General features: G+C 60.5%; 1 non-coding gene across 1 annotated transcript; it reads right to left on the bottom strand.

Annotated features, from left to right (window-relative positions):
• Positions 1–1,674: 1,674 nt before the first annotated feature.
• On the bottom strand, positions 1,675–3,489 carry LOC142792758 (small subunit ribosomal RNA). Its single transcript, XR_012891180.1, has one exon. It is a non-coding gene; the product is annotated as a small subunit ribosomal RNA (ribosomal RNA).
• Positions 3,490–12,500: the final 9,011 nt, after the last annotated feature.

A 12,500-nucleotide genomic window follows, 5' to 3' on the forward strand; every position in this document is an offset into this window, starting at 1 on the left:
TCTGGCACTCGGCCAAACAGTGGCCAAGAAGGGCGCTTTTCAGCGCACGCTTGGACTCCAAAACTCTGCCGCGCCTTTTTCGGCTGCCGCAAATCGAGCAAACGGTGTGTTTCGGACGGCGTTTCGCTTCCGCTACTTGCGAGTGCTTTCGTGGTCCACCCCTCTATAAATACTCGGGAGGCGTCGAAGCCGGTTCTCCAAGCCGGACCCGTAGGTATCGTTGTGTGCTCGCTCTCATTGGCCCGCCTAACCAGAAAATGCCTGCGGTACACCCATTTGGATAAGAGTGCACGCAGATGCGGGCCTCGACGGCTACACATTTCCTCGGGCGGCCGCCTCCCGGCCTCCGTGGAGCGCGGGATGCACGGTCCCATCGACAAGCCTCTCCCGTTTTTACCGTGGCGTCGCGGTTCACCACGGCGGGCGGGTCGGTCTCCTCCGCATAAAAAGGGGGACCCCCGCTTTTTGTTCCACGAAATCGCACAAGCTTTTTTCGCATCCACGGTTTGCCACCGCACACCAAAATGCCGATCCGGCTGCCTACTTTAGCCAACAGGTGGAGCCAGGCGCGCCGTACTTGCGCGGCACTTCCCACGTCCACCGAAGTCGGTGCCAAGGACCACTTTCGGCGCCGGAGCCGCGTACGAGCCTACTCGAGGCGGAAGAACGAAGCCAGCAAGGGCCTGGCCGCAAGTGCGTTCAATTGTCGGGACGTCCAAGTCCCTCGTTCTTCCGTGCTTCCTCTTTCGGCAAGTCGTTGCGGCACCTTCCCAAAGCGCGCAGACCCGCTAATCGCGACGAGCGCGACGTGGCCGTGCCGCCTTTCCCTCGGCAGCAAGCAAAACGCCTGGCAACGTCGACGCTCCCCTAACCGCGATCTCGCACCGTGTTTCGTGTGGCGAATTCAAAAGCCGGCCGGCGCAGCTGCAACCATTACGGTCGGTACGCATACGCCGCGGAGGGCGGGACGGTCATCGGAGCGTGCGGTTCCTCCATCGAGTACTGCGCACCTCGGCCGTCGCATCGCCGTGCCATGACCGGCCGCGCGTCAACGCGAACCGGTGCCAGCGAGATCCCTCGCCTGCAAGAACCGACCGGCAGCCTCCGTCACCCGAGGACGCGGAGGCGCTTGCCGCGGACGGCGGGACGGTATGCACTGGTGCACAGCGGACCCGTCACATCGCCAGTTCCTTGACCGACCGCCGACGCTTGTGCCGTTCCTCTCGTACTTGGCAGTCGCCGCGCGATTGTCGGGTCTCGTTCTTGCACGCTCGAACGGTCGGGAGGGCACTCGGCTGGCGTTTCGGGAACGCGCAGCCTCGCCTTCTACCGACGTAACCACGACTCGCCGTTCGCGCTCCGCCGCTCCTGTTTACAGTACTAGGCGGTCCCGCAGCGGTCGGGTCGCGCATTTCGAGCGCTTCGAGCCACGGTGCAGTGGCGGGTCGAAAGCCGACCTATGAGTGCGTTGCGCCGTTTGTACCCGCGTCCGCCACCTGGCCGACCGTCCAAGGTCGCGGTGTTGGCGTCCGCTGGGCGCAACAATTTGTCACGGGGTGCCGCTCCACATTCAGGCAGCCCCGTGGGGAAAAGCCGACCCCGCGTCCAAACGGGGTCAGCGGCAGAAAGTGTCGGGCGCAGACGCAGCTGAGGCGCTCACCCTTCACAATCCGTTAATGATCCTTCCGCAGGTTCACCTACGGAAACCTTGTTACGACTTTTACTTCCTCTAAATGATCAAGTTTGGTCATCTTTCCAACAGACCGGCGCAACCGAAAGGCCGCGCCGGACATCGGTCCGAAGACCTCACTAAATCATTCAATCGGTAGTAGCGACGGGCGGTGTGTACAAAGGGCAGGGACGTAATCAACGCGAGCTTATGACTCGCGCTTACTGGGAATTCCTCGTTCAAGGGGAACAATTGCAAGCCCCTATCCCAATCACGAAAGAAGTTCCACGGGTTACCCAGTCTTTTCAGACAGGGATAAAGACACGCTGCTTCCTTCAGTGTAGCGCGCGTGCGGCCCCGGACATCTAAGGGCATCACAGACCTGTTATTGCTCTGTTTCGTGCGGCTAGGAGCCGCTTGTCCCTCTAAGAAGGTTGTAAGGTGCTGGGAACCCCGCACCTATTTAATAGGCTAGAGTCTCGTTCGTTATCGGAATTAACCAGACAAATCGCTCCACCAACTAAGAACGGCCATGCACCACCATCCACCGAATCAAGAAAGAGCTTTCAATCTGTCAATCCTCCCAGTGTCCGGGCCGGGTAAGTTTTCCCGTGTTGAGTCAAATTAAGCCGCAGGCTCCACTCCTGGTGGTGCCCTTCCGTCAATTCCTTTAAGTTTCAGCTTTGCAACCATACTTCCCCCGGAACCCAAATACTTTGGTTTCCCGGAAGCTGCCCGCCGAGTCATTTGAGTAACTCAGGCGGATCGCTGGTTGGCATCGTTTATGGTCAGAACTAGGGCGGTATCTGATCGCCTTCGAACCTCTGACTTTCGTTCTTGATCAATGAAAACATTCTTGGCAAATGCTTTCGCAGTAGTTCGTCTTGCGACGGTCCAAGAATTTCACCTCTAGCGCCGCAATACGAATGCCCCCGTCCGTCCCTCTTAATCATTACCTCGTATTCCAAAAACCAACAGAACAGAAACGAGGTCTTGTTCTATTATTCCATGCAAGTTTATTCAGGCGACTCGCCTGCGTTGAGCACTCTAATTTTTTCAAAGTAAAAGCACCGGCCATCTCGAGGCACACAATGAAGTGCACCAAGAAAGAACCGGCATGATGTTCAGTCCGAGCCGTCGCATCGGGTAGATGCACTACTCGTCTGGAACTGAGATCCAACTACGAGCTTTTTAACCGCAGCAGCTTTAGTATACGCTATTGGAGCTGGAATTACCGCGGCTGCTGGCACCAGACTTGCCCTCCAATTGATCCTCGTTAAAGGATTTAGAGTGTACTCATTTCAATTACGGGGCCTCAAAAGAGTCCCGTATTGTTATTTTTCGTCACTACCTCCCCGTGCCGGGAGTGGGTAATTTGCGCGCCTGCTGCCTTCCTTGGATGTGGTAGCCGTTTCTCAGGCTCCCTCTCCGGAATCGAACCCTGATTCTCCGTTACCCGTAACAACCATGGTAAGCAAGTAACCTACCATCGAAAGTTGATAAGGCAGACACTTGAAAGAAACGTCGCCGGCTCGTGGCCATGCGATCAGCACAAAGTTATCCAGAGTCACCACACAATACGGGCCGAAACCCGATCGATCTTGGTCTAATAAAAGCACCCGTTACCCAAAGGGCTCCAGGCTCACTGCATGTATTAGCTCTAGAATTGCCACAGTTATCCAAGTAGGAAGAAACGATCTAAGGAACCATAACTGATTTAATGAGCCATTCGCGGTTTCGCCTTATTTCGGCATGTACTTAGACATGCATGGCTTAATCTTTGAGACAAGCATATGATTACTGGCAGGATCAACCAGGTAATCGTTCGACTGCGCGTCCGTCCTCGCCCTCGGCGGGCCGGACGCAGTCTGTGTGCGGCGGAGGCCACCTTCAGGCGCCCCAACACGCTTATTTTGCACTCCGAGATGACGGCGTTCGAGCTCGCTACGGCACAACCTTCCCGAAAGACGAGTGGGAGCCGTGCGGCAAGAAGCACGTTCATGCTCGCTCTTTTTCGTTGCATCGACTCGGTCGCGCCGTGCGGGTTGCCCAAGCCCGCTGCACTGTCGGTGGACCGGCCGGAACTAGCAACGGAGCCGAGACTGCAAAGCCGCCAGACGACGGGTCACGCCCGCGTCTTCGGCGCTTTCGCATCTGAATCGCCCGAGGACGACACGGAACACACCTCGATATCGTGGTAAAACGGCACCGTCCGACAACCAGCCCCTAACGCATCAAGCGGATGAGGCTGCAGACGACTGCCGTGGATTCCCCTGGAGCAGACCCGAGGACACGCTTGACGAGGCCGAAGCCCGCCGCATATCAGACACCCGGTCGCTTTCGCGTACGCCGCTCACGAGAACCCCCACATAATAGCAGCGATAAGTACCCAGACCTCCTTGGGCCCTAATACGAGCGTACTCGAGAAAATTTCACCGCGGGTGTGCCCCGAAACGTGTGGCATGTTGAGCGTGCCACAAGTCTACGTCGCTCTCAAACCCGCCGAGGTCGTAGAATTTGCGACCCTACTCACGAAATTCCCACCGAGGATACGGCCGCAAACGTACCGCACCTTGGGTAGGCCACGAGTTTGTGCAACACTACGCTGACGGCACAGCACCGAGGTCGTGCGCGCACGCACGGGAAAATTCCGCCGCGGTTTCTGCCGAAAACGTGAGGCACCACGACTCTCCGCAAGTTCGCGTCGACTGCGAAAGACCGAAGTCGTGAACGACGTGTCCGCTACTCGCCGCCGACACGCTGGACACCAAACGTACAACGACTCGACGGCGTCGTAGAGGCCCACGACGCGGTTTTCCTTAACGACGTCTCGGCGTGGCACCGACAGGTTAGAACGGCCGACCAACGTTCCCTGTCCGCCGTTCGGCTCAGTCGAAGGGCTCGGCGACTTCGGCAACGCTGCGAAGCCGCACGGTGACGCACGCCATGTCCCCATTTTTTTTTTCTTTCTGCGTCTGCCGGGGTGCCCCTATAATAGCAGCGATAAGCACCCAGACCGCCGTGGGTCGCTCGCCCCGGCTGACGTGGTTTTTCGTACTCCTGCGGCGGTCGCCGTCAAGCACGTCCAAATACGCTACTTTCGTGGGCGCATTCACGCTCTTTCGCTTCGCCGGAGTGCCAGCACTCACTCTGCCAAAAACGGCGAACATCCGAGCGGCGGTTCCCACTTTTGCGTCGGCGTCGCAAACCCCGCCCCGGCAGACGAGGTTTGCCGTACTCGTGCGACGGTGGCCGGCGGGCACGTCGAAAGACGCCGATATCGTGCGCGAATTGGCGCACCTTGGCTTCACCGGAGTGCCGCCACTGACTCCTCCAAAAACGGCGAAGATCCGAGCGGCGCTTCCCACTTTCGCATCGGCGTCCCGAACTCCGCCCCGGCTGACGCGGTTTACCGTACTCGTGCGACGGTCGCCGGCGAGCACGTGGAAAGACGCCGATATCGTGCCCGAATCGGCTCCGTTCGGCTTCGCCGGAGTGCCAGCACTGGCTCGGCGAAAGACGACGAACATCCGAGCGACGGTTCTCACTATTGCGTACGCGTCGCAAACCCCGCCCCGGCAGACGCACTTTGCCGTACTCGTGCGACGGTCGCCGGCGAGCACGTAGAAAGACGCCGATATCGTGCCGGAATCGGCCCCGTTTAGCTTCGCCGGAGTGCCAGCACTCACTCGGCCACAAACGGCGAACATCCGAGCGGCGGTTCCCACTTAGCCGTCGGCGTCCCGAACTCCGCCCCGGCAGACGCGGTTGCCGAGCTCGTGCGACTAGCGACCGCGAAGCCGTCTCGCGACGCCGCTTTCGTGCGCGGCTCCCACTGCGACCTGGGTCACCCGAGGTCGACGAGCAAAAAAGAATGTCGAAAAAAATTTTTTTTTTTTTTTGCGTCTGCCGGGGTGCCCCTATAATAGCAGCGATAAGCACCCAGACCGCCATGGGTCGCTCGCCCCGGCTGACGTGGTTTTTCGTTTTCCTGCGGTGGTCGTCGTCAAGCACGTCCAAACACGCCACTTTCGTGGGCGCATTCGCGCTCTTTCGCTTCGCCGGAGTGCCAGCACTCACTCTGCCAAAAACGGCGAACATCCGAGCGGCGGTTCCCACTTTTGCGTCGGCGTCGCAAACCCCGCCCCGGCAGACGAGGTTTGCCGTACTCGTGCGACGGTGGCCGGCGGGCACGTCGAAAGACGCCGATATCGTGCGCGAATTGGCGCACCTTGGCTTCACCGGAGTGCCGCCACTGACTCCTCCAAAAACGGCGAAGATCCGAGCGGCGCTTCCCACTTTCGCATCGGCGTCCCGAACTCCGCCCCGGCTGACGCGGTTTACCGTACTCGTGCGACGGTCGCCGGCGAGCACGTGGAAAGACGCCGATATCGTGCCCGAATCGGCTCCGTTCGGCTTCGCCGGATTGCCAGCACTGGCTCGGCGAAAGACGACGAACATCCGAGCGACGGTTCTCACTATTGCGTACGCGTCGCAAACCCCGCCCCGGCAGACGCACTTTGCCGTACTCGTGCGACGGTCGCCGGCGAGCACGTAGAAAGACGCCGATATCGTGCCGGAATCGGCCCCGTTTGGCTTCGCCGGAGTGCCAGCACTCACTCGGCCACAAACGGCGAACATCCGAGCGGCGGTTCCCACTTAGCCGTCGGCGTCCCGAACTCCGCCCCGGCAGACGCGGTTGCCGAGCTCGTGCGACTAGCGACCGCGAAGCCGTCTCGCGACGCCGCTTTCGTGCGCGGCTCCCACTGCGACCTGGGTCACCCGAGGTCGACGAGCAAAAAAGAATGTCGAAAAAAATTTTTTTTTTTTTTTTTGCGTCTGCCGGGGTGCCCCTATAATAGCAGCGATAAGCACCCAGACCGCCATGGGTCGCTCGCCCCGGCTGACGTGGTTTTTCGTTTTCCTGCGGTGGTCGTCGTCAAGCACGTCCAAACACGCCACTTTCGTGGGCGCATTCGCGCTCTTTCGCTTCGCCGGAGTGCCAGCACTCACTCTGCCAAAAACGGCGAACATCCTAGTGGCGGTTCCCACTTTTGCGTCGGCGTCGCCAACCCCGCCCCGGCATACGCGGTTTGCCGTACTCGTGCGGCGGTGGCCGGCGGGCACGTCGAAAGACACCGATATCGTGCGCGAGTCGATGCTTCTTGGTCTCGCAGGAGGGCCGCCACTCACTCCTGCAAAAACGGCGAAGATCCGAGCGGCGCTTCCCACTTTTTCGTCGGCGTCGCAAACCTCGCCCCGGCAGACGCGCTTTGCCGTACTCGTGCGACGGTCGCCGGCGAGCACGTCGAAATACGCCGATATCGTGCCCGAATCGGCCCCGTTTCGCTTCGCCGGAGTGCCAGCACTCGCTCGGCCAAAGACGACGAACATCCGAGCGACGGTTCCCACTATTGCGTACGCGTCGCGAACCCCGCCCCGGCAGACGCGGTTTGCCGTACTCGTGCGGCGGTGGCCGGCGGGCACGTCGAAAGACGCCGATATCGTGCACGAATTGGCGCTCCTTGGCTTCACCGGAGTGCCAGCACTCACTCGGCCAAAAACGGCGAACATCCGAGCAGCGGTACCCACTTAGCCGTCGGCATCCCGAACTCCGCGCCGGCTGACGCGGTTGCCGAGCTCGTGCGACTAGCGACCGCGAACGCGTCTCGCGACGCCGCTTTCGTGCGCGGCTCCCATTGCGACCTGGGTTACCCGAGCTCGACCAGCAAAAAAGAAGGTCGAAAATTTTTTTTTTTTTTCTGCGTCTGCCGGGGTGCCCCTATAATAGCAGCGATAAGCACCCAGACCGCCGTGTGTCGCTCGCCCCGGCTGACGTGGTTTTTCGTACTCCTGCAGCGGTCGCCGTCACGCACGTCCAAATACGCCACTTTCGTGGGCGCATTCGCGCTCTTTCGCGTCGCCGGAGTGCCAGCACTCACTCTGCCAAAAACGGCCAACATCCGAGCGGCGGTTCCCACTTTTGCGTCGGCGTCGTAAACCCCGCCCCGGCAGACGCGGTTTGCCCTACTCGTGCGACGGTCGCCGGCGAGCGCGTCGAAAGACGCCGATATCGTGCGCTAATTGGCGCTCCTTGGCTTCTCCGGAGTGCCGCCACTCACTCCTCCAAAAACGGCGAAGATCCGAGCGGCGTTCTCCACTTTCGCATCGGCGTCCCGAACTCCGCCCGGGCTGACGCGGTTTACCGTACTCGTGCGACGGTCGCCGGCGGGCACGTCGAAAGACGCCGATATCGTGCCGTAATCGGCCCCGTTTGGCTTCGCCCGTGTGCCAGCACTCACTCGGCCAAAAACGGCGAACATCCGAGCAGCGTTTCCCACTTTCGCATCGGCGTCCCGAAGCCCGCCCCGGCAGACGCGGTTTGCCCTACTCGAGCGACGGTCGCCGGCGATCACGTCGAAAGGCGCCGAATTCGTGCACGAATCGATGCTTCTTGGTCTCGCAGGAGGGCCGCCACTCACTCCTGCAAAAACGGCGAAGATCCGAGTTGCGCTTCCCACTTTTTCGTCGGCGTCCCGAACTACGCCCCGGCTGACGCGGTTTACCGTACTCGTGCGACGGTCGCCGGCGGGCACTTCAAAATACGCCGATTTCGTGGGCGCATTCACGCTGTTTCGCTTCCCCGGAGTGCCAACACTCACTCTGCCGAAAGCGGCGATCATCCGAGCGGCGGTTCCCACTTTTGCGTCGGCTTCGCAAACGGCGCCCCGGCAGACGCGCTCGTGCGACGTACTCGTGCGACGGTCGCCGGCGAGCACGTCGAAAGACGCCGATATCGTGCTCGAATCGACCCCGTTTCGCTTCGCCGGAGTGCTGCCAGTCACGGCGCAGAAAACGGCGAACAAGTGTTTTTTTTTTTTTCCTAGAATTTGTGTTATAGAAGGCACATTTGATATCGGACGATAATTTTCAACTTTATCACGCGCACCGATTTTCGTGTAGAGGTTTGCAAGTTTATGGGAATTTCTCCACTTGGAATAATGCGATTTAGTAGTACTACGAGAACTTCATGGATGTACTCAAGGGTACGGGGCAAGTCAGTTACGTCAACACCTGCAGATTTTTTACACTTCAAACTGAAAATTGTTGGTTGTGAGTCCTCGTGTGATATTAAAGGCCGATTCGCTAACACATAGAACAAAGAAAGAAAGGAAGAAAAAACGCCCGCGCTCGCTCAAGAAACCTGGGTTCGCAACAAGTGGCAACAACAAGCAACCGAGCGAGTGCGCCAAAACCCGTGGCGGCCGAACAAACGCGAAGTCCCAACCGCGTCAGCCGGGGCGGCACGGGACAGGAAAAATCACTTCAGCCGGGGCGGCGGGGCACCGAATAAACCTCGTCACCTCGTCGCAGGATAAAAGAGGAAACAAAAAGTCTAAACAGCGTCTGCTGGAGCGAATGCGTAATAAAACAACAACAACAACAAAAAAAAAAAACACCCGCGCTCAAGAAGTCTGCAATCACCACAAAAGGCGACTGTGACCGAGCAGCGTCAGCCGGGGCCGTGCGGAAACGGAAAAACCGCGACTACCGGGGCGTCGAGGCACCGAAAAATCCACTTCAGCCGCGGCGAAAAAAAAAACAAAAAGAAAGACGGAGGGGGGGGGGGGAACCACGTCTGCCGGGGCGAAGGAAAAAAAAAAACGCGTCTGCCGGGGCGAGCCCGGGTGCGGCACCACCGGGAAAACTGTGGCAAACAGACATGGCGATCGAGTGAGTGGGCCGCCAGCCAGGCTCAGCCAAAAAGTGCAAAGTCCGAACTGCGTCAGCCGGGGCGGCAAAAACCACGTCAGCCGGGGCGGCGCAAAAAACCGCGTCTGCCGGGGCGGCACGAAACCGCGTCAGCCGGGGCGGCGCGAAAACTGCGTCAGCCGGGGCGAAAGAAAAAAAAAAAAAAACGCGTCTGCCGGGGCGAGCCCGGGTGCGGCACCACCGGGAAAACTGTGGCAAACAGACATGGCGATCGAGTGAGTGGGCCGCCAGCCAGGCACAGCCGAAAAGTGCAAAGTCCGAACCGTGTCAGCCGGGGCGGCAAAAAACCGCGTCAGCCGGGGCGGCGCAAAAAACCGCGTCTGCCGGGGCGGCACGAAACCGCGTCAGCCGGGGCGGCGCGAAAACTGCGTCAGCCGGGGCGAGCCCGGGTGCGGCACCACCGGGAAAACTGTGGCAAACAGACATGGCGATCGAGTGAGTGGGCCGCCAGCCAGGCTCAGCCAAAAAGTGCCAAGTCCGAACTGCGTCAGCCGGGGCGGCAAAAAACCGCGTCAGCCGGGGCGGCGCAAAAAACCGCGTCTGCCGGGGCGGCGCGAAAACCGCGTCTGCCGGGGCGGCGCGAAAACTGCGTCAGCCGGGGCGAAAGAAAAAAAAAAACGCGTCTGCCGGGGCGAGCCCGGGTGCGGCACCACCGGGAAAACTGTGGCAAACAGACATGGCGATCGAGTGAGTGGGCCGCCAGCAAGGCTCAGCCAAAAAGTGCTAAGTCCGAACTGCGTCAGCTGGGGCGGCAAAAAACCGCGTCTGCCGGGGCGGCACGAAACCGCGTCAGCCGGGGCGGCGCGAAAACCGCGTCTGCCGGGGCGGCACGAAACCGCGTCAGCCGGGGCGGCGCGAAAACTGCGTCAGCCGGGGCGAGCCCGGGTGCGGCACCACCGGGAAAACTGTGGCAAACAGACATGGCGATCGAGTGAGTGGGCCGCCAGCCAGGCACAGCCGAAAAGTGCTAAGTCCGAACTGCGTCAGCCGGGGCGGCAAAAACCGCGTCAGCCGGGGCGGCGCGAAAACCGCGTCTGCCGGGGCGGCACGAAACCGCGTCAGCCGGGGCGGCGCGAAAACTGCGTCAGCCGGGGCGAGCCCGGGTGCGGCACCACCGGGAAAACTGTGGCTAACAGACATGGCGATCGAGTGAGTGGGCCACCAGCCAGGCTCAGCCAAAAAGTGCTAAGTCCGAACTGCGTCAGCCGGGGCGGCAAAAACCGCGTCAGCCGGGGCGGCGCAAAAAACCGCGTCTGCCGGGGCGGCACGAAACCGCGTCAGCCGGGGCGGCGCGAAAACTGCGTCAGCCGGGGCGAAAGAAAAAAAAAAAACGCGTCTGCCGGGGCGAGCCCGGGTGCGGCACCACCGGGAAAACTGTGGCAAACAGACATGGCGATCGAGTGAGTGGGCCGCCAGCCAGGCACAGCCGAAAAGTGCCAAGTCCGAACTGCGTCAGCCGGGGCGGCAAAAAACCGCGTCAGCCGGGGCGGCGCAAAAAACCGCGTCTGCCGGGGCGGCACGAAACCGCGTCAGCCGGGGCGGCGCGAAAACTGCGTCAGCCGGGGCGAGCCCGGGTGCGGCACCACCGGGAAAACTGTGGCAAACAGACATGGCGATCGAGTGAGTGGGCCGCCAGCCAGGCTCAGCCAAAAAGTGCCAAGTCCGAACTGCGTCAGCCGGGGCGGCGCAAAAAACCGCGTCTGCCGGGGCGGCGCGAAAACCGCGTCTGCCGGGGCGGCGCGAAAACTGCGTCAGCCGGGGCGAAAGAAAAAAAAAACGCGTCTGCCGGGGCGAGCCCGGGTGCGGCACCACCGGGAAAACTGTGGCAAACAGACATGGCGATCGAGTGAGTGGGCCGCCAGCAAGGCTCAGCCAAAAAGTGCCAAGTCCGAACTGCGTCAGCCGGGGCGGCAAAAAACCGCGTCTGCCGGGGCGGCACGAAACCGCGTCAGCCGGGGCGGCGCGAAAACCGCGTCTGCCGGGGCGGCACGAAACCGCGTCAGCCGGGGCGAGCCCGGGTGCGGCACCACCGGGAAAACTGTGGCAAACAGACATGGCGATCGAGTGAGTGGGCCGCCAGCCAGGCACAGCCGAAAAGTGCTAAGTCCGAACTGCGTCAGCCGGGGCGGCAAAAACCGCGTCAGCCGGGGCGGCGCAAAAACCGCGTCTGCCGGGGCGAATGCAAAAAAAACAAAGAAAAAAGCCCGCGCTTAATCAAAAGAAAACAAAGAAAAAAGCTTGCGCTTAATCAAAAGAAAACAAACAAAAAAAGTTCGCGCTTAAGCCTGGCGGTGGAACCACCGGGGCAAACAGACCTGGCGATCGAGTGAGTGGGCCGCCAGCCGGGGTGAGCCAAAAAGTGCAAAGTCGGAACCGCGTCAGCCGGGGCGGCGCGAAAACCGCGTCAGCCGGGGCGGCGCAAAAACTGCGTCAGCCGGGGCGGCACGGAAAAACGAAAACCGCGTCAGCCGGGGCGGCACGGAAAAACGAAAACCACGTCAGCCGGGGCGACATCAAAATGAGGAAAAAAAAAAAAACTGCCTTAGGACACCTGCGTACACTTTCATGCGTTTGGGCATATCTCTCTGTAACACGCGCGCCCCTCGTTACGCGCGGCACTCTGTTTTCTCCGACACCCATATTTCGGCGGCATGTGGCACGCGCGCCCGTCCCTACGCACGGCACACCGCAGTGCTTTCTCGATATTTTTCTTTTCCTCCAACACCGTCATCTATAGGCTTTTAGTGACCTGTTGCTCGTGGCAAAAGTTCGCTAGCTCTGACACCTCTTGCATGCGCACCGTTTTTGCGCACGGTGCTATGCCGCAAAGCACGGCAGTCGCATGCGTTTCTCTCAGGCACCTCTTTTTTGACACAACGCTGTGGTGCTTAGAAACACACCCGCCGCTTTTGCGCACAGAACTCCACCGTACAGCACGGTAGTCACGTTTGTTCCACACGAACAGCAGTGTGCATCGTGCTACGACACTTTGAAAGCTTTTTCTTCCGAGTCTCGACCGCGCTGTTCCTTTCGTACTTGGCGCGGTTTTGGGACCAGC

The sequence above is a fragment of the Rhipicephalus microplus genome, unplaced genomic scaffold (assembly GCF_043290135.1).
Source record: "Rhipicephalus microplus isolate Deutch F79 unplaced genomic scaffold, USDA_Rmic scaffold_244, whole genome shotgun sequence".
NCBI lineage: Eukaryota > Metazoa > Arthropoda > Arachnida > Ixodida > Ixodidae > Rhipicephalus > Rhipicephalus microplus.